The sequence below is a fragment of the Balaenoptera borealis genome (assembly GCF_965194805.1).
Source record: "Balaenoptera borealis genome assembly, chromosome: 10".
In the NCBI taxonomy this organism is placed as follows: Eukaryota; Metazoa; Chordata; class Mammalia; order Artiodactyla; family Balaenopteridae; genus Balaenoptera; species Balaenoptera borealis.
This window is the reverse complement of record NC_138874.1, coordinates 111,356,785-111,381,769: the sequence shown is the minus strand read 5'-3', so window position 1 is coordinate 111,381,769 and position 24,985 is coordinate 111,356,785. Positions and strand designations below refer to the sequence as shown.

At 44.7% G+C, this 24,985-nt stretch overlaps 1 long non-coding RNA gene across 1 annotated transcript in view; it reads left to right on the top strand.

Annotated features, from left to right (window-relative positions):
• Positions 1–23,487, top strand: part of LOC309636277 — a 41,757-nt gene extending 18,270 nt beyond the window's left edge. Inside the window, exons 2-3 of the long non-coding RNA XR_014249368.1 lie at positions 237–12,002; positions 12,046–23,487. This is a non-coding gene — a long non-coding RNA (uncharacterized lncRNA). The remainder of the gene's footprint in view (positions 1–236; positions 12,003–12,045) is intronic.
• The last annotated feature ends 1,498 nt before the right edge of the window (positions 23,488–24,985 follow it).

The window sequence follows — 24,985 nt, the reverse complement described above, 5'->3', positions numbered from 1 at the left end:
GTGTGAGGGCTTTCTCTAGTTGTGGCAAGCGGGGGCCACTCTTCATCGCGGTGCGCGGGCCTCTCACTATCGAGGCCTCTCTTGTTGCGGAGCACAGGCTCCAGACGCGCAGGCTCAGCAATTGTGGCTCACGGGCCCAGTTGCTCCGCGGCATGTGGGATCTTCCCGGATCAGGGCTCGAACCCGTGTCCCCTGCATTGGCAGGCAGATTCTCAACCACTGCGCCACCAGGGAAGCCCTATATTTCTTATTTTTATTTCAGCAAAATTATTCTATTGTCATTATAGAGATTTTCATATAACTTACATATTGTATGGAATAATGCCATATTAGACATTTCTCGAGTTAACCATAGTTCTTAGATTTTTATTAATTTCAAGTTGGAGAAACTTTGTGAAGTGGTAACTACTAGAGTCATCAATAAACCTCAAGCAACAGAGTCCAAAATGATCATGAACTGTACATGTCACGTTCACATATTAAAATGGCATCAAATATGATAAATTATTGCAGAAAATATAATTTTATCATATAAATTACTATCATCTATTTAGCAATTCTAGCCATCTCTTAAAGCAGTGTCTAGATTTATTCAATATTTCTTAATTCCTTCTTTCAAGTCTTTCAGTGCTGGGCTTTTATAAAGAAAACTGAAAATATCAGTAAATGGCTCAACTTTTTCACATCTCTACTCAACTGAGACTATTCCTTATTCCATAATAACCAGAAAATACTCTCTATAGAAACTAATTTGGGAATTACTTTTATGTAGATCTTCATAGTTATCCAATTATTTTTTCCTTGTGTTAATTTCTTTATATTTTAATGCAATGCCACATATTTCACATGTATTTTCTTTTGATTTTTTTAATAATTAAAAAATGAAGTAGCTACACAAACTATTCTTTTTGAAGCTTTTGATAATATTATTGAGAGCAAGCAATAATATATACCAAGCAACAGTGGATAATGCAAATTCAAGATTATTTCATTTTCTACCCATTCGTTTTTTTGGTGGAGGTTTTGTTGTTTTGCTTAACTTTTCTCATATTTTGTTTAAACTGAACAGCAGTTAGTTGGCGTTCCCATTGTATGCCTGAGAGAGGTTGTAAGGTCAAATTTGATGTATGTTTGATCAAGCTCTTCCCGTTTTGGGAAGATCCAGAAAATACTTTTTATACTTGCTTAATTATTCTGAAGGACACATCACTAGGGACCAACTTGAGATCATGTGTTAGTGACAAATCCAAACTGTGAGTTACATGTGGGGTGTTTCTGAATTTTTGACAAAATTCTGGCCCATACACCTTTTTCCTTACCAACTATGTTTGTGCCATTTTCACAGACTTACTCTCAACAATCTTTCAAATCAATGCCTAAAATTGAAAGTTCTTTTTCCAGTTCTTTACTTAAATCAAAAACTGTACTTCTAGGTGTGAAAACAATGCAATATGTTCTTGTTTTCTTCTTCAACAACACATATAGCAAATGTTTGTTGTTCAATATGACTTTTGTCAGTGGTTGCACTGACAGCTAGTTGCATTGAGTAATGTTTCCTTATGTTTTTATGTTACATATGATTGATTCTCTCACTTTGTTTCCTGCTACATTAGTAATTTCATTTAAAATTATTCATCCTAGATAGTGATTGCTTGTTTTATTACTTTCACCCATCCTAACATAAATAAAAATTTTTGGCCATCCTAACATAAAAATTGGAATTATTTCTGTTAAACCTAGAAAAATTGTATTGCCTTCTATAAATATTGTGCTGTTACTACAGTAAAAAGTACCATAACTCTTGGATAAATATTGGACCCAAAACAATATTTTTTCAGAACATCACATCAGAGTTCTAAACTGGCATTTACTTGTCATTGTTGACCATGATTGGTGGTTTGCTATTTATTCAGCCTATTTTTAAATTTCTGGTGCTTGCATGTGTACTTTTTTCAATGTGTGCAAGTGACATTTTTTATTATTTTAATAAAATATCCAAATGTTTCTGGTCACAAGTAACTTCTTTGGCCAAAGTTGATCTTGAAAATTGGTTGTGAATTATGTAACATTATGTAACAACACACTTTGTCTTTCTCCTTGGAATATGAAAACCTGCTTTCAGAGGTTATTTCTCCATTTGAAAGAATTTTGGTATAAAATTCAAACTCTGAGTTTTCTGCCATACTCATCCAATGAAAAATCGTATTAGCTGATTTGAATTGGATTGTGTTTTGCTAGAAACATTTCCATGCTGTCAAAGAGGGTTTGACACCAGTGTTAGGATCGTCCTACAATAAATGAGTGACACTCCAGAGAGTTCATCTGTCTCATCCAATTTGCTAATGTCATGAATGGATTTTTCTACATCTTCCAATGGATAGGCCAGAATTGCACTTGCTGCTTCTGAGTTGTGAATTCGTTATGAACAATCCTCTTTTTCATTCTCATTGCTTTGATCAGTAATTACATCTTCATGTAGTAAAGAATATGAGGTTCCAGGGATTTCATCTAAGCTCTTGAAGTTGTGAATTTTATTTGAATAATTTTCTTGCTCATTTTCATTGTTTTGATCAGTAATTAAAACTTTATTAAATATATAATTTAAAATACCTTACTAGCAAATTTTAGATGGGTCATGCCTGACACAGACTTCTCACTTTTATTATTCTTAGCTTTAAAAAATTTAGACAGACCACTTATTTGAAGGTATTCTATTTATTTTTTCTTTTCAGTGTTTTTCTGAGCTCCCCTTTCTATTTTTTATTCCTATCATGATCTTGCCTTATATTTATTCTCAGTGATTTAAAGATTAAAAATAGAATGTAGTTGTACTTAAAGTAAATATAATTTAAATATATTTATATCAAAAAGGAAATGAAAGCAAATGTGACCAAAAAATCAACATTTTTCATATGTTTTTAAGTTACTTTCTTTTAAAATAGTAAAAATATCTATTACAATTAAAAGGGAAAATGGAAACTATCATAAATGAGTGTAAAAAGTGAAAGTATTTTTTAAAATAACTTTTTAAAAGATTTTTGAATTTATTTATTTATTTATTTATTTATGGCTGTGTTGGGTCTTCGTTTCTGTGCAAGGGCTTTCTCTAGTTGCGGTGAGCGGGGGCCACTCTTCATTGCGGTGCGCGGGCCTCTCACTGTCGCGGTCTCTCTTGTTGCGGAGCACAGGCTCCAGACGCGCAGGCTCAGTAGTTGTGGCTCAGGGGCCCAGCTGCTCCGCGGCATGTGGGATCTTCCCAGACCAGGGCTCGAACCCGTGTCCCCTGCGTTGGCAGGCAGATTCTCAACCACTGCGCCACCAGGGAAGCCCGTGAAAGTATTTTTTAAAGTTGAATTTTTATTTAACTTTGAAAATTTAGCTACTCATATTAAATAGTTCACAAGTACAGGATTACTTTCCGTTCTAGTGTTCAATGTCCAGTTAGCTGCAAGCACAGGAGTTGATACCACACTTCATGCATGTTATATCTTGATCCATATATATGCAAATTTAAAAGTAGTGTGAATTATTTAACTATTGCAAAATGTTTTTCAGAACGTCTGGGTCACGAATTGGAATATGAAGAGAAACAGGAAAACGGACTGTCAGCATCACACAGAATGCTTCATTATGCAAGAACCTCTCTTGGTTGTCCTATCTAGGAGAATGCATTTGACAAGGTAATGAATTAGTTGTTTATCTTACCTAAGCATTTCTGCTGCTCAAATCCTCCCCTGTTCTGAAGCTGTGTCTATTTCCGACATCTACAGGTACAACCCCAGACCGTCATGGCATTTGAGCTCGGGTACTTTTTGTTTCAAGGACATAGCGCAAGAGGTGTAAAGAAGTGTTTCCCTAGGGCCTGAGCCACGTTATTCACCTGAGCGGATGTTTAGAGTTGCCGGTGGCACAATACCAGCATCACCTGTCAGATCTCCAGTGACAGAGGCACCCATGTGTTCTTTAAAACATTGTGTGTGTGTGTTTGTGATATGCAGAGCCCTCAGAAGTTCGGAATCCAGGACAGAGGCCCCTCTTGCCTGAAACTAAGGGTGGTACTGAACTTTAAATACTTTTATGGATGGAGAAACTTAGTCTCTCCATGCATCAATCCATCCATCTTTTCTTCCAATCATTTACTCAAAAAAACCCTACTTTTTGAGTACCTCCTGTGTACCAGGTACTGTGCTAGGTGCTGGAGGTTGGGGCATTGAGAACCCTTTTTTGGAAGAAAATAGGGAAAGCTGTATGGATGGGGCAATATCAGACATGTTTTTGGGAGTGAGAGATGCCCAGGGAGAGAAGAGGGAGAAAGACTATTTAGAGTGAACAGTTTGTGCAAATGTACAGATTCATGAAAGGACTTTGATGTCTAGGTTTGAACAAGGCTGGAGGGCAGTATTCCACGGAGCCAGGAACACACAATAAATCTAGAGAGGTATGCTGGAGCCTATTTTTGAATGGCCTTGCTGCCAGGTGAAGGAGTTTGTACTTTATCCTACAGGCACCAGCATGACATGATCATAGTGTTGCGGAGGAAAATCTTTTCCTCTACCCTCTTAGGTTCAGTGATGGGGATCATGCAAATTAAACTCACAAAAGCCAGATTAACGAAAGAAAAAACAGATTTCATTAGATACATACAGGCGAGTTCACAAAGAAATATGATTCAAGGAGGTGGTTAGACTTTGTGGCTTATATACCATCTTACTGGGGGAATGGGATGGGGCAGAGGGATACTTCTGGGAGAACAAATGACTCCTTAGAAGAGGGGAAAAAAGGGCACTTATGGAAAAGCAAATGACTTTTTGGAAAGATAAATGGGCCCTTGGGAGAATAGATGGGAGATATGATAGTCTTGTGGCAATGTCTGTTTGGGTCAGAGAAGGGAAGATTAGAGTTGCTCTGGGAGAGGGGATTGATGACCACTGAGTTCTTGTGGGGGGCTTTGCTTTTAGTCAGATAGGGGATTTCAGGAACTCAGATGTCTCAGCTCAAAATAATTTTACAGTGGCTTATTCTGAACCCCTTCAACACTGTGGCGATTGCCTTAAAATGGGAGAGAACAGAGAAATCTAGAAGACCCCCTAGGACACTGTGGATGAGTTCGGGCAAGAGATTTTGAGGCTTAGATCAGTGCTTCTTAAAGTGTAACGTGTACACGGCGCATCTGGGGATCTTGTAAACATGCAGATTCTGGTTCAGAAGGACTGGGGTGGGGCCTGAGGTTCTGCATGTCTGTCGTGCTCCCAGATGTTGATGCTGGCGGCCCATGGACCGCACTAAATAGGAGGGCTTTCACCACAGCAGGAGGTGCAGATGGGAGGAGAAGAGTAAAGGTTCTTGGCTTCAGCCGCACGCACGGTAGAATCACTTGGCCTGCATCCAGAGCAATCACATCCGAATCTTTGGGGGTGGGCCTAGATATCAGTGTCTTGTAAAGCTCCCTGGGTGGTTAAAACTGCAGGTAAGGTTGAATGGCCGTGTCTCTGAGCCAGTATCAGCGGATCACCCTTCCATAACCACACCACTCCCATCCCTGTACACTAAGTTCTCTGGCTTTTAACGTCAGAGCTGATTCCCGGCAGCGTGCATGGAATGGCTTTGGGGACCTGAAAGACAAGCTGAAGACAGACGCCAACAGGATAGAAATCATGACCATTTTATCTCCATCTTCCTTGTTTGTGATTTTGCTGTCTCACAGAGTCAGAAAGCAAAAGCAAAAATCTGCTGTTGTTTACCACAATTGGGTAAACATCCTTGAACCCTGAGCTGCTACTGCTTTCCACAGAAGACCGAGCTAGACAAAAAGCAAGCGTGAAAAAACAAGTTGTGTTCCTTTGTGTTAAAAAATGTCAGCTGCTTTTTCTAATTACAGAAATTATACAGGCTGATGGTAAAAACTTTCAAACATGATGGACAGGTAAAACCCAGAAAGGGGCAGTCCCCAATATCAAGTTGTTTTATTTTAATTTCCATTTAAATAAAAGAACTCAATTGTGAAGGCGCTGAAGCTCCAACACAATTGGAACTGAAAACAGCATTCTTGTCAAGCTTCCCCAGCATCAGCCCATTAGCTGTTCGTCTTCCAAACTTTCTCAGACGTGAAGCAGCTCTCATCATCTCACCTGGAGCGATCACTGCTTAATGGTAGTGATTAACTCTCCAGCTCAGAAGGCAACTGGTTATTAAGTAACAACCCCCTGCCACGTTATCTTTCTCCAAAACAATGCGCTCACAAACCCCAGTGTTCTCCTCACTCAAGCCGTGCGTGCCGCAGCTCTGGGGCAGGTGCCCAAACGGATCCATCCCCAGGAAGGCACCGCACTTCCAACCAGCTCCTCCCACGAGAGGTTTAAGAATATGTTGCAGCAATTTCTAGTGATTAGACGCTCTTTCTCTGGTTAAAAAACCCACAAGTTCGTGCTATTGATGAAATGTTAAATCATAAATCTGTTAATGGAATTAAGGAAATAAAATATAGATTATTTTTAAAACATTGAATTGGCACAGTTGTGGGACATATGGGGGAAGCTATTAAAATTCTGCGAATTCTTGAGCATGCCAGAGGAAGACTGGAAGGAGAGGCGTGTGGGACTGACGAACAAGGCAGCTGGCTCCATTAATCTGAGATGGAAACAGAGCCTCGGGATCGGGGTCCATGCTGGGTTAGGACATGCACACCTGTAGGAAGCCTGTCCACTTCATTAGAACTAAAGGGAGATGGATCATTTTGGATGTATCTGTCTCCAAAGGATTGGGGGCTGAGATGCAATGAATGAATGAAGGGGGGTGGGATGAGATAGCTGGTGGTCTGGCTCATATGATAATTTAACAAGGAGAGGATAATTTAATGGGTGATGGGGAGTGTTATCACAGAGGCCCGTAAATGGAATATTTTAGCCAAAAATGATACTTTCCAAGTTTCTTATTTTATTTCCCCACATAAGGTCAAGAGGAAAGTTCCATCAGTTGAGATCTAACAAATTTAGTCCCTTTTCATACTCAATAACCTCTCTCTGTACCCCACTGTTTCCTTTGATGCAGTTAATTCCATTCACCTTCCTGGTGTGTCCTGAGCTCTCCAGCTGATAATCCTCAGAAGCTCTCCTCAGGAAGAGCCCACCTGCAGTGGGGAAGTGAATTTTCAAGTTGAGTTCAGTTTCCCCCAGTGCATATCACTCTTGCAAGGGGATTTCTTTCCCTTTTGATTAATGATGCCATTTTGCTTGGAGGAGCTGATCTACTGATTCAGGATCAGGAATTCAGGAGCTTACGTTCCAAGTGAATGGTTTTCACCTTTTGGGTGCTCCTTATTTCCTCTTCAGAGAGTTCAGTTAGTGTTCTAGAATACAAAATTCTCCCCATTCAGCCATTTCTCATCTTTCTGACCCATTGCCTCACTTTTGTCGTGTCCGTGAAGCAATTCAAGCCACAGCGATGCTGATTTTGAAAATAAGTTGGGATCAAAATACGAAGCAGTATGTCCCTGATGGGAAAGGGAAAAGGGGCCATGTATTTTTAGATCCACTCTAATCAACCACAATTGCCTGGTTAATTCAGGTAGAAATGCGGTCTCTTTCCACCGAAATGATCCAGGTAATTTAGGCTATGAACTTTGGTGTGCGCTGGTAGACACTGATTATAAATGACTCACACATTAGTCATCCAGTAATAACTAAATACTTTGAAAAAAATTGCTCCCGTCAGACGTCTTGATTTCTTACTATTTATGATGATCAAAAACTCATCATGTACGGGGAGGGGGAAGGGTAAGTTGGGACAAAGTGAGAGAGTGGCATGGACATATATACACTACCAAACGTAAAATAGCTAGCTAGTGGAAAGCAGCCGCATAGCACAGGGAGATCAGCTTGGTGCTTTGTGACCACCTAGAGGGCTGGGATAGGGAGGGTGGGAGGGAGGGAGATGCAAGAGGGAAGAGATATGGGGACGTATGTATATGTATAACTGATTCACTTTGTTATAAAGCAGAAACTGACACACCATTGTAAAGCAATTATACTCTAATAAAGATGTTAAAAAATAAAAAAATTTAAAAAACTCATCATGAAAGCACTCCAAATATATTAAGTGAAAGATGCAAGGTGCAGAACGAGGGACATAATATGCTGCCATTTATGATAAAAGTAGGTGGAGAGGAATATATATCTGCATTGGATTGTAAATGCTTTAAAAATCTCTGGAAGGAAAAAGAAACAAAAACAAGAAACAAATCTAAGAATGCTTTTCCCCTGTTGGGAGAGATGAGGAATCGGCATCCTTTGGGGATTTTTTTTAACATTTGAACCATATGAATGAATAATTTGGCAAAAAAAACAAAAAAACAAATAATTATTTAATTTAAAAACCTCCATACCAAGTAATTGGTGATTAGTGACTAAACAAAGGAGGGGCACCTTTAGATACCCCACCAGCTTCTCTCTAGTATTTGTTCCTTGGCTGAAGGGAACAGTTAAGGCAGAAATAAGGGCTAACACATTTGCCTTCTCTCCCAAGCAACTGAAGAAGACCATCGAGCCTGAGGTAGCAGGAAGAACCCCCAATCACTTAGAAGGTTGCTGGCCAGCCTATGGAGTGTATGCCCCCAAATCTTTGTGCCCTGACCTGCACTCAAAACTGGTTTAAATGGCAACTTTTATGTTATATATATATTTTATCATAACCTTAAAATTTAATATACAAAAACCCATTTAATTATATATTTTAAATGGGTAAATTATATGGTTATGGGAGGTGTAACTCAGTAAAGCTGTTTAAAAAATCAGAGGAAAAACCCTGCCTTTCTTTTCAATTGTTGTAAGCTCTTTGAACACACTAGTATCCCAGTGCCTTTAGGAGGGCTGGCTTGGCAGGGTGCCAGTAAATGTTTGAGGACTGAATGATGATTCACATTAGCCATATGGATGGTTCATATTCACCTACTAATTCTCTCTGGCTTATATTGGAAACCACCTCTGTATAATTATCTGGATCTCCATTACAGGAATCTAGTCATTGTCTGTCTTTTACAATTTTTTATGGTTAAAAACAAAACAGAAACCATTTTATGTCTCTACTTAAGAAGAAATCACGGGCTTCCCTGGTGGCACAGTGGTTAAGAATCCTCCGGCCAACGCAGGGGACACAGGTTCGAGCCCTGGTCTGGGAAGATCCCACATGTCATGGAGCAACTAAACCCGTGCGCCATAATTGCCAAGCTTGCGCTCTAGAGCCTGTGAGCCAAAACTACTGAGTTTGAATGCCACAACTACTGAAGCCCATGCGCCTAGAGCCCGTGCTCCACAACAAGAGAAGCCACTGGAATGAGAAGCCCGTGCACCACACGAAGAGTAGCCCCAGCTCGCCACAACTAGAGAAAGCCCGCATGCAGAGAACCAACACAGCCAAAAATAAAATAAATAAGATAAATTTTTAAAAAAGAAGAAATCACAACTCAACAATTAAAAAATCAAGTAACCCCATTAAAAAATGGGCAAAGTGCTTGACTAGACATTTCTTCAAAGACAATATACAAATGATTAACAAGCATATAAAAAGATGCTCAACATCACTAATCATCAGGAAAATGCAAATCAAAACCACAGTGAGGTATCACCTCTCATCCATCACAATGGCTACTATCAAAAAGCCAGAAAATAACAAGTATTGGCAAGGATGTAAAGATATTGGAACCCTTGTGCCGTGTTGGTGTGATTGTAAAATGGTGCAACCTCTATGGAAAACAGTATGGAGGCTCCTCAAAAAAAAAAACTACTGAATGATCTAGCAATCCCACTTCTGGGTGTATACCCAAAATAATTGAAAGCAGGGTCTTGAAGAGATATTTGAGTACCATGTTCATAGCAGCACTATTCACAATAGCCAAAAGGTGGAAGCAACCCAAGTGTCCACCTACAGATGGATAAAGAAAATGTGGTATACTCATACAATGGAATATTATTCAGCCTTAAAGAGGAGGGAAAACCTGTCACATGCTACAACGTGGGATAAACCTTGAGGACAATCTGCTAAGTGAAATAAGCTAGTCACAAAAAGACAAATACTGTATGATTCCATTTACATGAGGTTCCTAAAGTAGTAGAATTCATAGAAACAGAAAGCAGAATGATGGTTTCCAGGGACTGGGACAGGAGAAGAGGGATGTTGTTTAATGAATATAGAGGTGAAAAAGTTCTGGAGATCTCTTTTACGACAATGTGAATATACTTAAGACTACTGAGCTGTACACTTAAAAATGGTTAAGAAGGTAAATTTTATGTTATGAATTTTTTACCAAATAAAAAAAGAAATCAGCTGTAAGATTGTAAAAGCTTGCTAATTGGTGAAGCTTAGTGATGGGAGGAGGCTCACAGAGGTTCATGAGGCTGCTGTCTCGATTTTAGAGTGCTTGAATTTTCTGTAAAAAAAGTAACTGAGAAGTCTGGATTTCTGAGGATCCACTGAGGATCTGGATTTCTGAAACATCCAAAGGGGTTGAGAACGCGTGAGCCTGGGCTGCAACACCGGTTTGCACTTGGGTCACCTTCGGCCACGGAGGGAGTTCAGCGCTGCCCATCAGACCTTGGACCACACCTGCTAGGAACCTAGTCAGCAACAGTAGGCAGCCCATTTTTACTTCTCAGGTTCCTCTAATACCCGACAATAATCTGCGCATCACCCTAACTCTGTAGTTTTCTATTGGAGAGACGCAAATAAACTGATTATAGGACATGTATTTCTGATCTATTTTATTTACCTGATACCTGATGAAAAGTCTCTGCCTACCTTCCTGGAATCAGCAATATCAACAGTCTTGATGTTTTATTAAGCTTTTCAAACACACCATTGATCCCCCAGCCTGAATACGTTGCTTTGTTACCATGGCTTTAGTCCCAGTGCAGCTTCCCGGGGATATTTGCCAAAATATTCTTGGATTCATTCGTAATCCATTTAGTAACTTACATTTGAAGGATAATTACTTGTGTAAGATATTAACCACATTATTATGCCCATTGATGGCTACCTTGGTGAGCTGGTAAATTATATAAAAAGAATAATAAATAACGATGTAATGTTAACCAAATGTGGAAGATTGAAAGGATAGGCTAGCTTTCATCCAAAGTATCTCTACATTATGCCAAATTTCCAGATGCAAATGGAAGCGAGTGCACATCTGGATGTTTTATTTACCTGCTGTCCAAATGTCTATACATTTGGACAGATCACAGAGAGATGGATCATTTTCAGTGCTGCGGACACAGATGTAACCATAGGCGATTCAAAGAAGACCACACTTAGAAGATGATAAAGATGATGCTGAAGAGAAAGTTACAGGGAGACAAGTCCAGGGGATACGGATATATTATGAGAGGATGATATTCCAGAAAGTAATAATGATGGGATATTTGACATATACACATACAGTCACATAGTGTCGAACTCAGAAAAAGCAGCATTCTCGGACATGGAGGGTTTAATTGGGATCCCATATAGTTTACAGTGGTCTTGTATCGCCTTCTTTACTGGGGAGGGGCTAGGAAGAGAGGCATGAAAAGCATTTCTAAGTGCAGTATTCCTCGCCGTTCAGCCGGCTGACTGAGCTCTCTTGACACTGGCTCATGAATTTCCAGCCCTTGAGTTATGGGTCTGAAATACAAATTGCCCCCCCAAAATAATAATAAAAACAAAGGGTATGCAATTTTGTGTGGTATTTCCCTTCTGAGGTCAGCCTTTGATCTCTGCAGCATACTGAGAAATCAAGTTACCGGGTATTTTTTTCCACTTCAGCCATTTGTCAGCATATGCCATAAAAATCTGAGTTGTCCCTCTTGATCTTTATCAGAGATCGCCGTTTGCTTTGATCTCCTCCTCTGTGTATGACATTTGTGCAGGGTTTCCCTGTTTAATTGTCTGACTTCGGGTTGCTATTTTAGTGTAAAGGTTAAGAGTAGTGCTGTTTTGTTGTTTTAACTCCTAGTGTCCTCAAGCCGGTCGTCCAGGTAAGGCATTCCATTTCCCAATGTCCTCAAGCCGGTCGTCCAGGTAAGGCATTCCATTTCCCAATGACACCTGGTCAGTGAGGTCAGCAGCGTTGGCCTCCTTGCAGTTTTGCACATATATGAATTTCTGAATTGCAAGGAGACTCGTGTCGTGGAAAGTTCATAAAGTTGTCGCGAATCTCACGTTGCCAGTATCTGTGTAGAAGACATCAAGGCTAGTGTGCAAAAGCACACACCTCATTTCCCACAGTCTGCCAGGTCCACGTCCCTCAGTTTACCTCCTTCCGAGTGATCACCCACAAGGGAGGATGATTAGAAAAAGGGTACCGCGCATGTGCGCACCTTCTTCTCCCTCCCAGCGCTGTTCAGGTGCTGAGATCTGTGCGCGTTTCCCAGCTGGTGGCGCCTCCAGAGCCCGTCCCCCCCAAGTTAGCATAAGGTTCTCAATTGGGACCTTGAAATCGCACGTATCAGGGAAAGGGGGTCGACATTTTGGGGGGCAAACAATGTGCACAGTGCTTTGGAAATGTATCTTGTGCTCTCACCATCCCATGTCACACACGGGAAACTGGGGCCGACGGTGCTAGGGATTTTCTTCCCATTCTTCACTATTTTTAGGCTTTTAAAGACTCTCACTTTTTTTCTTCGTTCTGTGATAGCAAGGAACTTGGGGCTGTCATAGCTGTGTTCACACTTGTGTCCTCAAATTCATGGTCAAGCTTTGCCCCAGTGAAGGCAAATGGCAAAGGCTGGGAGGCAGCGGTTGGAGTGGGAAAGAGGGCTGGGAAAATGGGCCGTGTTCACAAAGCACTTGAGAACACACTTGAGTCCCACAGAGCACTTGGGGGTGGCGACAGGATGAGCTCCCTCCCGAGGGAAGGACCACAGAGCAGTTATTTTCCCCATTCCAACCTGTGGGATTCAGCTCAGCATCCTGAAGAAGTCCGAGAACAGTGGAGGCCATCGTCCACCCATGAGGATGGGCCCTCCTTCCGTCCTCAGGGATGGGAGGGTCTTAAAAGCAGAATGTGGTTTTCAAGGAGCAGCACCTTTGGTGACCCTGACGGAGCGGGCACACATGTGGGATGGATGGCAGACTCTTCCTTTGTGACACATGTCACCATGTGATGAACACATGTTGGCAGATGTTGGCTTGGTGTCTGTTGAATGAATGAGCAGAAGACCATTTTTACTGGGGGAGCTAAGAAAGACTCTCTGTGGTGGCTGTGAAGGGAAGCAGAGGCCCGGGGTGGAGAGGTGAGGCTGGTCCAAGGGAAAAGGCAAATCCTCATCCTGGAAGGGAGTCAGTCACAAGTGGGCGGCTCAGTCAGGACAAGAGGAAGACGTCAGGTGGGCCAGGGGTTCAGACTGCCAGGTGGAAGAGGCCCTGGGGCAGGCGCGTGCGGGGTGGCAGTGGGCAGGTGTATAGAAAGGAGCTGGGGGGGCTTCCCTGGTGGCGCAGTGGTTAAGAATCTGCCTGCTAATGCAGGGGACACAGGTTCGAGCCCTGGTCTGGGAAGATCCCACATGCCGCGGAGCAACTAAGTCTGTGCGCCACAACTACTGAGCCCACACACCACAGCTACTGAAGCCCGCACACCTAGAGCCCGGGCTCCACAACAAGAGAAGCCACCAATGAGAAGCCCACGCACCACAACAAAGAGTAGCCCCACTCGCCGCAGCTAGAGAAAGCCCGTGCACAGCAACAAAGACCCAATGCAGCCAAAAAAAATACATAAATAAATAAATCTTTAAAAAAAAGAAAAAGGAGCTGGGCAGAGCAGGGCCAAACCTTAACTTCCTGGTGTGAAGGCATCAGGACAGGGAGGGAATAAAGAAGGAGGGACAAGAAAAAGAAAGAGAAATAAGAAGGAATGGAGAGGAAAGAGGAAGAAGAGGACACGGGAGAAGGGAAGGAAAGAAGAAAAGAGGAGAGAGGGAGCAAACATGGGAGGGAGGGAGGAGAGAAGAAAGGAAGGAAGAAAAGGAGAGGAAAATTTCCTCCTCTCCTATTAAGGCCGGTAGGACACGATTGTTTTATAAATCATCACAGAAGGTGAGGGAAAACAAATAGCAGAAGAACTGGAGCAGCTGGTCTGTGATCTAGCATGGGAGAAGAGGCCCCATGTATCCATAATGAAGGAGTGAGATTGACAGGAAAAAGATGGGCCAGGCAGAAGAGGATAAATAGTCTCTCCGGCTTATTTGTAACTTTCATTTTTAGGTAAGGATGATTGGCACATGGATGGCTTAGATGAAAGGGGCCCCCTGATCTTTAACTTGCAGGTCACATGGAGAAAACTTCAAGAAAATGTGCCGACATGGAGATGTCAACGTGAGTGACAGCCCCGCGCGAGGTGCCTCGCACTGGCTGTCTCCTTGGCATGTATCACTTCACAGCAATGATGACTGCCGTTTGAACAGAAAGACGCCCTTCCCTACCAGGGTCAGGAAACTGACAGGGCCCACCCATTAATAGAAATAACTGTCATTTAAAGTAAAATGCTTGGTGGAAAACTTCAGAAATCTATTAGATAACATGGGGCCTGTGATCGGGGCACCCATGAATCACGGGCGCTCAGGTACGGCACGGCGAGTGGGAAACAGTTACATCCGGAGCAGCTCATTCCGCCAGCCGTGTGGTTTCTTCATGCTGACGTGTCAGCGGCTTCTCCTAATTTATTGCCCACCTGTGTCTTAGTTAGGAGGCTTCCCTGTGGGACAGTGAGGGATGGGATCTGAATGAAAAGATGGATGACAACATAGTTTCTGATTTGATGACTTCTTATGGCAAAAACTCTTTGGTGATGGGGCTTCTTTGGTGAAGATTCTTTCCCGATAAAATAACGAAACCAGTCGTGCTCACTGCTGAGAGAGGCTCAAAGCCTAGGACCTCCTCTGAACTTTCATGGTGTCTTATTTTTTTGATGCAAATGAAATATTGCATTGAGATATTTGGCTACTCAAGAGGATTATATGATATTTAGGAATTTTTTTCTTGAACATTCAATAAATTTCTTAATTAGAGGGGCCTAAACTACACAAAAATGTTGGTACTTGATGATATGCTTGCAAGAAATGGTCCTTTATGGCCTGTTTCTGGGTGTGTGATGTCTGTGGTTTGTGCTGAGGCTGGTGGTGTAAATAAAAAACATAGGTGTTGCACCCTCCATTGTCTCATGTGATATGATCTTTAGAACAATGGTAAGGTGAGTACTAATGGGGCCCTATTTTACTAGGAGACAGCTGAGGTGTGGAATGGTTAAGGACTCTCCCAAGAGCAGCCACCTACCTCAGACTCCAGTAAATGGCGCCACCTTGAAAGGTAGGAGTTATATCCATCACTTTTAGGTGAGGAACCTGAGGCTCAGAGGTTGTACAGCTGATAAGAATAACAGGAATTCATCCATAGTTTATCATGCTCCAAAACCTACCACAAAGAGCTTTCAAAGAAGACTGTATCAGTCTTCTTTTGCTCTATAACAAGCCTTCACAAATCTAGTGACTTAGAAAAACACCCATTATCTCACAATTCCATAAGTAGAAGTCCACTGGGCTCAACTGGTCTCGGCTTAGGGTCTCACAAGACTGAAACCAAGGTGTCAGCTGGCTGGGCTCTTATCTAGGGAAGAATCTGCCCATTCAGGTTGTTGGCAGAATTCAGTTTCTTGTGGTTGTAGGACTGAGGTCCCCATGCCCTTGCTGACTGTTGGCCAGTGTTGCTTTTGGCTCCTCCCAGCTACTCTCCCGTCCTTGCATGTGGCCTTCTCCACCTTCAAAGTCAACAACAATGCATTGAAGCCTTTTTGTGCTTTGAACCTCTCTGATTTCTCTATCTGCCATCAGCCAGAGAAAAGTCTCAGATTATGTTAGGCCCACCTGGATACCCCCCCTATCACAAGGTCAACTGATTAGTAACCTTAATTAGAGCTGCAAAATCCCTCTGCCACATCACACACCATGATCACAGGAGTGACAGCTCGTCATATACACAGGCAGGGATTACATGAGAGTGAGGGTCATCTTAGAATTCTGCCCACCACAGACCATGGGCTGGGACTGCTGGCCCTTGGGTGCTTAGTGGTGCACCCTTGGTTCGAGAGACCCCACTAACTGTTTTCTCCCAGAAGGCTGAAGCTGAACCTAGTTCTACTCAGGCCACTCATAGTTCCCAGGCAATAAAGGATGGCCAACTGGAAAGAGCACAGACCCAGGGATCTGGAGATCCAGGTTCTAGCCCAGGCCCTGCCACTCACTCACTCTGGGACCCTGGGCAGGTGGCATCACTGTGCTCTCTATAGTGGATAACTGCTTTAGAGTCCAGATATGAATGTCTTTTAAGGTCCTACCGTGTGCAAACGCCCTGCGAGGCAATGAAGGTGACCCAAGGAAGGAATGAGGCATGCCGCCTGCTCTCAAGGAGCTTACGACCTTGAGTAGGGATACAGGTCACCAGCCAGAGTCCACAGACCCAGTTCTCCAACAGCACTCAGCCAACAAGTCCTGTTTTCATCCAGCCCTCTGCTCCCAGGACTCTTGACTGAATTACAGTTTACCGCCTGGGCTGGGTGCAGTCACTCCCTACGTCACTCTTGTTGCCCAGCCTGCTGGAGCACTCCTCCTCCACCCAGCTGCGGACACAGGCTCCTCCCTTATGTCTCCGTGGCCATGGAGGCTTGGGGGTAACATCAGGGCCACAGTGTGAAGGAAGAAAACTTTTAAATAGATCCCAGAACGAATATCTCCTAGAGTCCATTGGCCATGCCCTTGGCAGGGGCCCCCTTTTGGCTCTCTCTCGCCTTAGGTGTCCATCGCAGACGGCCACACTTTGCAGGGCCAGCTGGCTCCTCCCAGGAGTGAGGGGATGATTTTGATCATCTTCCTTTAATAAGAATTGATTCAAGGCTGTGTGCTTCCTCTCAGCCCAGAGGAGGAAAGAAACCCAGCCCCCTGACTGGTTTCACTGACAAGATGCAGCTCCCTGCCTGGCAGAGACATCCTGGAACATCAGCACACGGTGTTTAATTGTGTTGTGGCCTCAGCCTCTCCAGCCCAGAGCAGGCTTGGGGCTCCACGTTGCATGACCACAAGGACACTGACATGTCCTTCCCGCTCCCAAACAAACAGACACACAATCTTTTCCCAGGGACAAGGTCAGCCTCCACTTCTAGCGAAGGAGGAAACTGGGGGCCACTTTAAAATTGCAGTTTTCCTCCTTTTTAGCCATCAGGTTTTCAGAAAAATAAACATCAGTGTGAGTTCAGCCCCAGAGCACTCAGTTAGCAAACATAAACATCAGGTGCCATGAAGGAGTGTCCCAGGTCACACTCCCTGGAAACAGACTCTGAGAGGGAGAGCTGCATGAAGACATGTCCTGGAGAGTATCATTGGGAGCTGGATCTCAGAAAGCAGGGATGGGGCAGGAGAAGTGGGCCCACCATGCAGGTGTAGCACAGGCCCCAGACGATCCTACAGGAACTCTGAAGCCAGAGTCTGCCCAAATCAAGGGAAATAGGCTGAACTTGGTCTCCCAGCCTCAGCCCGTCACTGGCAGCAGGCTCGCTTGAGGCATGTGACCTTGAGCAAGTCTGTTCTCTGTGGCCAAAGGCAATTGCCAGTGAAGGCTGCTGCTGTGAGCAGCTGGGGGATGAATGCTTTCGTCCTGAAGAGTGGAACTGGGCAGAATACCCCAGTATCCACTGCAAGGAGGCACAAAGAGTTACAGAAGGAGAACTCCATTCCAGGAAGGCTTCCTGGAGAAGTAGCATATAAGCAACCTTTGGAGGACTTGTAGGATTTGGAGGAGGAACCACGTTACAGACAATATGGGGCCAGGATCTGTGCCCACCTGGTAGCCCGCTGTGACTGTGTAGATTGCCCTCAATTCCTTCCGTCTCTGGGAAGCAGGAGAATGCTGGGATGCCTGCAGCTCTAACAGGGTTTGACCCCGTGATCTCCCATCCGTCAGAAAAATGCATGGGGAAATAAAAATAATGGAGAGGTTAATTAATGGTGCCTGCAGACTTCTTTTTAACCTCCTCCACTTCACCATGTCAATAATAACCCGAGAGTAGACTTTCCCCAGGATATTCCAAAGCGTGACTAATTGCAATAACACTGAACACATTTCCCACACTCCGTGTTCCCTCCAATTTGGAAACTGATTTTACCCTTTTCCAGATATATGATGCAAAACGGGTGAGTGCATTTGAACATATTTACATAGTAGAAGCTCAGATGCTAAGACCTGAGCACGTTTAGCCAATCCTAGGCACTCCTCTAGAAACCAGGCCCAGCAATAGCCTGACAAGTTAGTGCCCTGTTGGGGCGTGAGGGCAGAGACCTACAGAATCCCCTACTTCCATTTATAAAAATGCCTTTTGAGAATTAATCTAGAATCACATATGCAAGATTTCTTTTTCTGAAAGTAAATTTTGCCCCTAAGACATTCACATTGCTTTTTTAAAGGTCATGAAAATACATTTATTGTCTAATTTTTATTTAACTCCTGCGACGTGAGCCTCTTGGGCCGTGTATGAGTCCAGTGAGGACCAGGCAGTTTATGTGGCCCTGTGGGAGGTGATGCATGCCTGGAACACATCAGGGACACAGACGACTTGCAGACTGTGCTTACCACATGCCTGGCCGCCCAAAGCACCAAAGAAGGAAGCCAGCCATGCGTTTATTTTGTGCCCCAAGCAAGGCACTTGTGTAGATTACCAAAATGGCCATCAGTTATTTGACTTCCTCTATCTACCACCGTGGAGCATCCCCTCCCACGCTGGCTCTAGGCTGGCCTCATGTCGTGCTTTGGCTACTGGGACATTAGAAAACAAGCCAGTGAAGGCGGAAAGAGTGCCTGCACATTGGGGACTGCTCTTTTGCTGCCTTTGGAACCAGGATGTCCACATGTAAACAAACCCCAGCTTGTCTGCTGGGTGAGGAGACACATGGCTCAGGCCATCTCTATTGCCCAGCCGATGGCCAGCCAACCACCACACAGGTGGGCGAGGCTATTTCAGACCGGCCAGCCTCCAGCTGACCTGCGAGCTGACCATGGGTGCCTAGTGGTCTCAGCTGAGATCAGCTCACAAGAGTCCATCTAGCCCAGCCCAAATTGCTGACAGGCAGCATTGTGAGCTGAATAAATGGTGCCATTTAGACACTAAGTTTGAGAGGGCTTTGTTATGTAGCAAAAGCTAATTGATTCAGTCCTAGCCCTCAGTCTCTTCGTCTATAAAGCAGAGAGAAATTACTTACTTCATAGGGTTTCTTGAAGCTGAAACGAGTCCTAGCCCATGAGTGGTGCTCAGAATTTGCTTGCTCCATCCTTTTCTGCAAACGAGATGTTGTGAATTGGCCCCAGTTGTTTACTCCTCTCTCCCACCACATTCTTGTCATGGCCCTTTTGGGGGAGTGCTGACTTTGGGCTTGGCCCTGTGACTTGCTCTCATCAGTGACATGTGGACAGAAGTGACAGTGACTGGTTTTGAGCCTAGACCTTGGGAGACCTGGGGGGTTTCCACGGGCCCTCTAGCCCCTGCCATTGTTATGGGAGGAGTATCCTCTAGATCAGCCCCAGATTGCAGGAGGAGGAGGAGGAGAGACAGGTCCTTGCAGAGCTACCTTGAAATCTCCCCCAACCAGAGCGATCGGAAGCAGAGCTCAGCCTAGATTAGTCGACACCAGCTCGCCTACACGTTGGTGAGGATAAATCATTGTTGTCTTAAGCCACTGAGGTTTGGGGTTCTTTGTTACACAGCATTATTGGGATAATGGCTAACTGATGCAGATAGGATCCAAATTCACTGACCACATTTGAAAGGCTTTGTTCTGGACAACACTCACAGGTGTTTGGAATCAAGGCCAAAGGAGAGGAGGTATAGCAGGGGCTGGCCCCTTACTTCTGCCATGTATTTGTTACCCATGAAAATGCTCATTGACCCCTGCAGACCACTCTGTTGGGAGTAGCAGAAACTGAGAATGACAAGCCTTTCTACAACTGACAGACAATCTGCCTTGTGTCAAGGGCTGTGTAAACACTCTACATGCACCAGCCCTCCTATCCCTCAAAACAGCACTAAGAGGTAGGTACTAGCTATACCCGCTCCCCAAGTCAGGAAACAGAAGCAAGTGGGATTGAGAAACACAGCCAAGGGCCGGAGAGCCGCGAATTGAAATCCAAGACCCAACCTCAGCAGTGTCTCCCACCTGACCACAACTCAGCAGCCTAATTCCGCTTGGTAAGCCCCAAATCTCCTGGGTTTCAGCTGCAGCCAGACTCAGCCAGTGCTCTGTGCTTATTGCCCAGGCCAGCAGCACTGTTGCCTTGAAATACAATATTTCGGTTTATGAACTCAAGAATGCCTTTGTGCAGGAAAACGTTTCCTTATGCCCAGATTCTGCATTCATAATGGGTGTTCCACAAATCACTTTTTTTCTTTTCTTTTTTAGAAACCTTTAGGCAAGTGTGCAGCAGAGTACTCATTTCTGTGAACACATTTAATTTTCACACCTGAGTTGGTTGCAACTTCAAAAAGAGCAGGTATTGTCAGGCATAGAGGAGCCTCTGTGAATAGCTAGTGAGATATGGAAATTTCCTGCGACAGAACATCACATTGGAACCCTGGCCCTCCTTTCATGCTTTTCTCTTGCACAGATGATCCTACCAGTAGGGGATCATATAATTTATCTGCCAAACTGGGACACCTGTAAGAGTGAAAAGGGGCTGGGAAAACACGTGTAACCTGGGACTTTTCTGGGCAAACCAGGGTATGTGGTTGCCCCCCCACCCCCGTCAGGGAGCTTTACAAAAATAATGATAACTAACCTTTGTAAAGGACTTTATGGTTTACAGAGCAGTTTCACCTGCTCTGAGAAGCATTATCAGAGTTATTACTTTACAGGTGAGAAATCTGAAACCCTGGAGTTTTAAATGCCTGTGAAAAAGCATGCACCCAGCAGAGTGGGGACTTGAATCTAGTTTTCTAACTCCAGATCGGATTCTCTCTTCTACAGCATTTTGGTGGGTCCTTAAAATCGTTGTCGATGGCCTGTACATAGAAGTCACTTGATAAACGTTTGTTGAGTGAATGCATGAACATAACAGCCAAAAAATAACAAGTAACACAACAGTGTTGTATCTTGTGATTTTGTGAGGGGCTCAGAAGTAGTTTGTAATGTACAAAATGGCTCTGTTCCCTTGGAACTTCTCTGAAATCTCCTAATAACTTAATTGCTCCTTAATAAGAAGGGATTCTGCCAATATCCCCTTCTTCTCCTCTGGGGTTGCTAGAAAAGGGTACTTTGTTCTTTCCAGCATGGGAGGATTTGGTTGAGGTCTGTAATCAGCAAAGTGGGAATGATGTCTTTTTCATGTGTTCTCTGCCTCCCCTCACCCGCTCCAGCTATCCTTTCCTTCTTTTTAATTTTGACATGCACTTTTATTCGTGATGCCCGCCTTCTACCCAGTGTCAGAGGGGGTGCTGCTACTTTTTATGAAGGCTTTGAAAGGCTTCCTCTTCCTCTCCAAGTTTCCACTGAGGCTGTGTTTGCTGTAAACACTTATGAAATTAGTTAAGTGGTATAATTCCCCAAGCACTTCGTTCTTACATTAGCCTTCATTTTTTCTGGAGAAAAACGCTTTCATTCCTAGGACCCGGAGACAGCAGGGAGTGAGGTGAACGGTATAACCTACTAAAATGTTTTGGCCACGGCATTCCATGGATATAGCTTTTCATGATTTTTTAAACAGTAATGTTTTCTAGAAGTAAACTCACAAGGAAGGAAAGAGAGCTCTGATCTCTCTGTGCTTAGCCCTCAGGGCTTCCGTGGCGACCTTCGTTCATCATCTCTGGCAGTTTACCAGGTATCTCAGAGACTTGCTTTGATCTTCAGGAAGACCTTTCTCTGCCTTCTTGGATTACCCAAGCCACCCCGCCTACTCTGACACAGTGTGATAAAGTCCTTAGCAGAGGACTTGAGGGCACAGTTGACGTTCCTCTTAGTACTGGACAAGGGAGCACAAGTTTGGGTTCAGCCCATGCCTGTGGCATCGACCTTCGCTGTCCAACCAGATGGTGTGATTGCAGGACGTGTACAGGGTGTTCAGCATGTAGGAGGCCGAATGTGGCTGTCGGCATTTGTCAAACAGACTCTGAAGTAAAAATAGAAGCAAGGGGTCCCCCACCCCAGAGCTCTCGAACAATCTTGTCCCCACAAAGTGTAGATGTTCCTTATAGACCCCCAGCTTCCTGGCCTTTGCCTCTCCTGGCCCAGCCTCCTTTAGAGGCCTGTCTGCCAGCTACTGGAGTCCAAAGGGCTTTTGAGGTTGTGTTCCCCTGGAGTCAGCTTTGAGGTGCATTAGTCAGGTTCTCCAGAGAAACAGAACCAATAAGATAGATAGATAGGTATAGGTATAGATACAGATAAAAAATACAGATACAGGTATGAGGAGATTTATTACAGAAATTGTTCACATGATTATGGAGGCTGAGTCCCAAGATTTGTTGTCTACAAGCTGAGGAACCAGGAAAGCTGGTGGTATAATTCTGTCTGAGTCCAAAGATCTGAGAACCAGGGGGGCTGATGGTGTGAGTTCTGGTCCAAGTCTGAAGGCTCAAGAAACAGGAGAGCCAATGTCCAAGGGCAGGAGAAGATGGATGTCCCAGCTCATGCAGAGAGAGAATTTGCCCTTCCTCTGTCTTTTTGTTTTCTTTGGGCCCTAAACAGATTGGATGATGCCCATCTGCATTGGGAGGGGCGCTCTTCTTTATTCTGTCTGCCAATTCAAACAGTAATCTCTTTTGGAGACACCCTCGTGGACTCACCCAGAAATCGTGTTTTGCCAGCTATCTGGGCCCCCTTAGCCCAGCCAAGTACACACACAAAATAAGCCATCACAGATGTATGCATGCTCCAGAACTCCCTGCAGGACTGGGGCTGGGGCTGGGATTGTCCCTGAAATTGTCCCACTGCCACCTGGGTCCCCAGGAGCACTCCTTTCGTATATCCCTCACACGAATTCTTATCCTGGACGAACCTAACCTATAACTCCAGTTTGTAAGAAAAGTGCACGTTTGCAGGAAGTGAGTATTTCAGCAGGAATCTCTTGAGAAGGGAGACCCCTTTGTTTCTGCGCAGAGTGTTTGCTCAGGGAACTCCAAAGTATGAATTTCTCCATCAGCACATATGCCCTACAGGCTATCAGCCTCTAGCATGACAGTCCATCTGCAGGTAGCACCGAGGGTTGTACGGCGCCTTACGCACCTGCACGTACCTTCATGGCTGAGTCAGTTTGCTCACTCATTCAGTGGTTCGTGCATGCGCTGAGGGCACAGGACTGCATACGCCTGGACCTGTCCTTGGTGCAGGGACGCAGACAGGTTAAGACCCACTCCCGGGCTCCAGGGGTGCACCGTGGGGAGACAGACACGTAGCCAGCGTGACTTGCAGGGGAAGGAAGCGCTGCGAGCACAGCACGGTCCGTCTCCCCCACCTCACTGCTCGCTGAAGGCGGAAGCCAGGTCTTGCTCATCTTTGCATCTGCCTGCCCAGCCCAGGGCCCTCACATCGGGAGGAGCCGACCGAGGAGGGGCTCCCCTCCTGGACCATGTGGGGTTGGGTGGGATGAGGGTGGTCGGAGAGTCTTCCTGGGGAGCTGACGCCGAGGTGGCCACAGCTGGGCGAAGATGGATGCGGGGCAGAGTTGTACCCAGAGGAAGCAGCAGGCTGTGAGATGAAGGCCCAGTCTGTCCTAAGAAATTAGAGCAGTGGGGCGATTCCGAGCCCTGGGGGCAGGAGAGAGAGCAGCACACACCCGACCAAGCGCACTCGGAGCCTCTGGGTTGCAGATTAGAGTGGGGAGAAGTGGGACAATAGAAACCGTTCAGCAGGTTGGGGGCAGGAGAGGATAAAAAAACACTCCAGGGTCAGGGCTAAAAAGGAGAGCGCTGCATTTTTAGAAAGCATGACGTCCCAGATGCAGAAGTGGTTAGAATTGGGGTGAGTGTCTGCATCTCCGGAGGTGTAATTATGAGTTCCTTTGAAAAGGTGCCTACTGTGTGTTTAGGCCGTGAAGACGCCCAGGGCAGTGGGAACCAGGAGAGCAGGGGTCTGGTCCCAGCCCTGTCACCAGCCCTCAGTGTGACCTTGGGCAAATCATGTGACCTCTCAGTCTTTACATTAAGTGAGTTTAAATTCACTTCTGGCACTAACATTACAGGATCCAGTTTGAACCCCTCATTTCTCAGGGAGGAAAACAAGGGACCAAGTGATGGTTTGGGGCCACACTAGAGGCCTGGCCAGTAGGTGGCCGAGCCAGAGCTCACAATAGCCCCCTCAGGCAGGAAAAGTCTGCAGCTTAACTGAAACATCTGGGGGGACACATCTGCCTAGAACATGAGGTACAGCCTTCCTCCTCCCAAGCCCACTTTAAACATCTTAACTTTCTGCAAAAGAGAATATCAGCAGAAAGACCTGAGGGCTTTTGAGGAAACCAAATGAGATAATGCAGGTCAAATACTTCTAAAATAAAGTGCCCTAGCAATGGAAGATAGTAGTAGTAGTGACTGCAATGGTAATAAAGCCGTTTGTGAGCTTAACGGGCCAGACCCCGCTTGTTCTCCTAGCCTACTGAACCCTCCCCCCACACACACACACACACACGCACACATGCACAAACATGCACACCACACGAACACTCTTAATACACTATGTTACTTATGTGGCATATTTAGTATCAAAAAGGCTACATTCTCCCCCCCACCCCAAAAAAAATCCCCATTCTAAAAGTATCCAGTGGTACCCGTAATATCCTCCATCCTTTCAGATAGGGTTGCTCCTACCTAGGCTCACTGACCATTAAGGTCGATGAAAGGGCAGGGGAATTCATGAGCCAGCGTTCTCGAATCTCAGCTCAGCAGCGTGAAGTGCAGCAGTTCAAGGCAGCAAAATCAAGCTGAAGGCAGAAGTTGGGAGCGGCA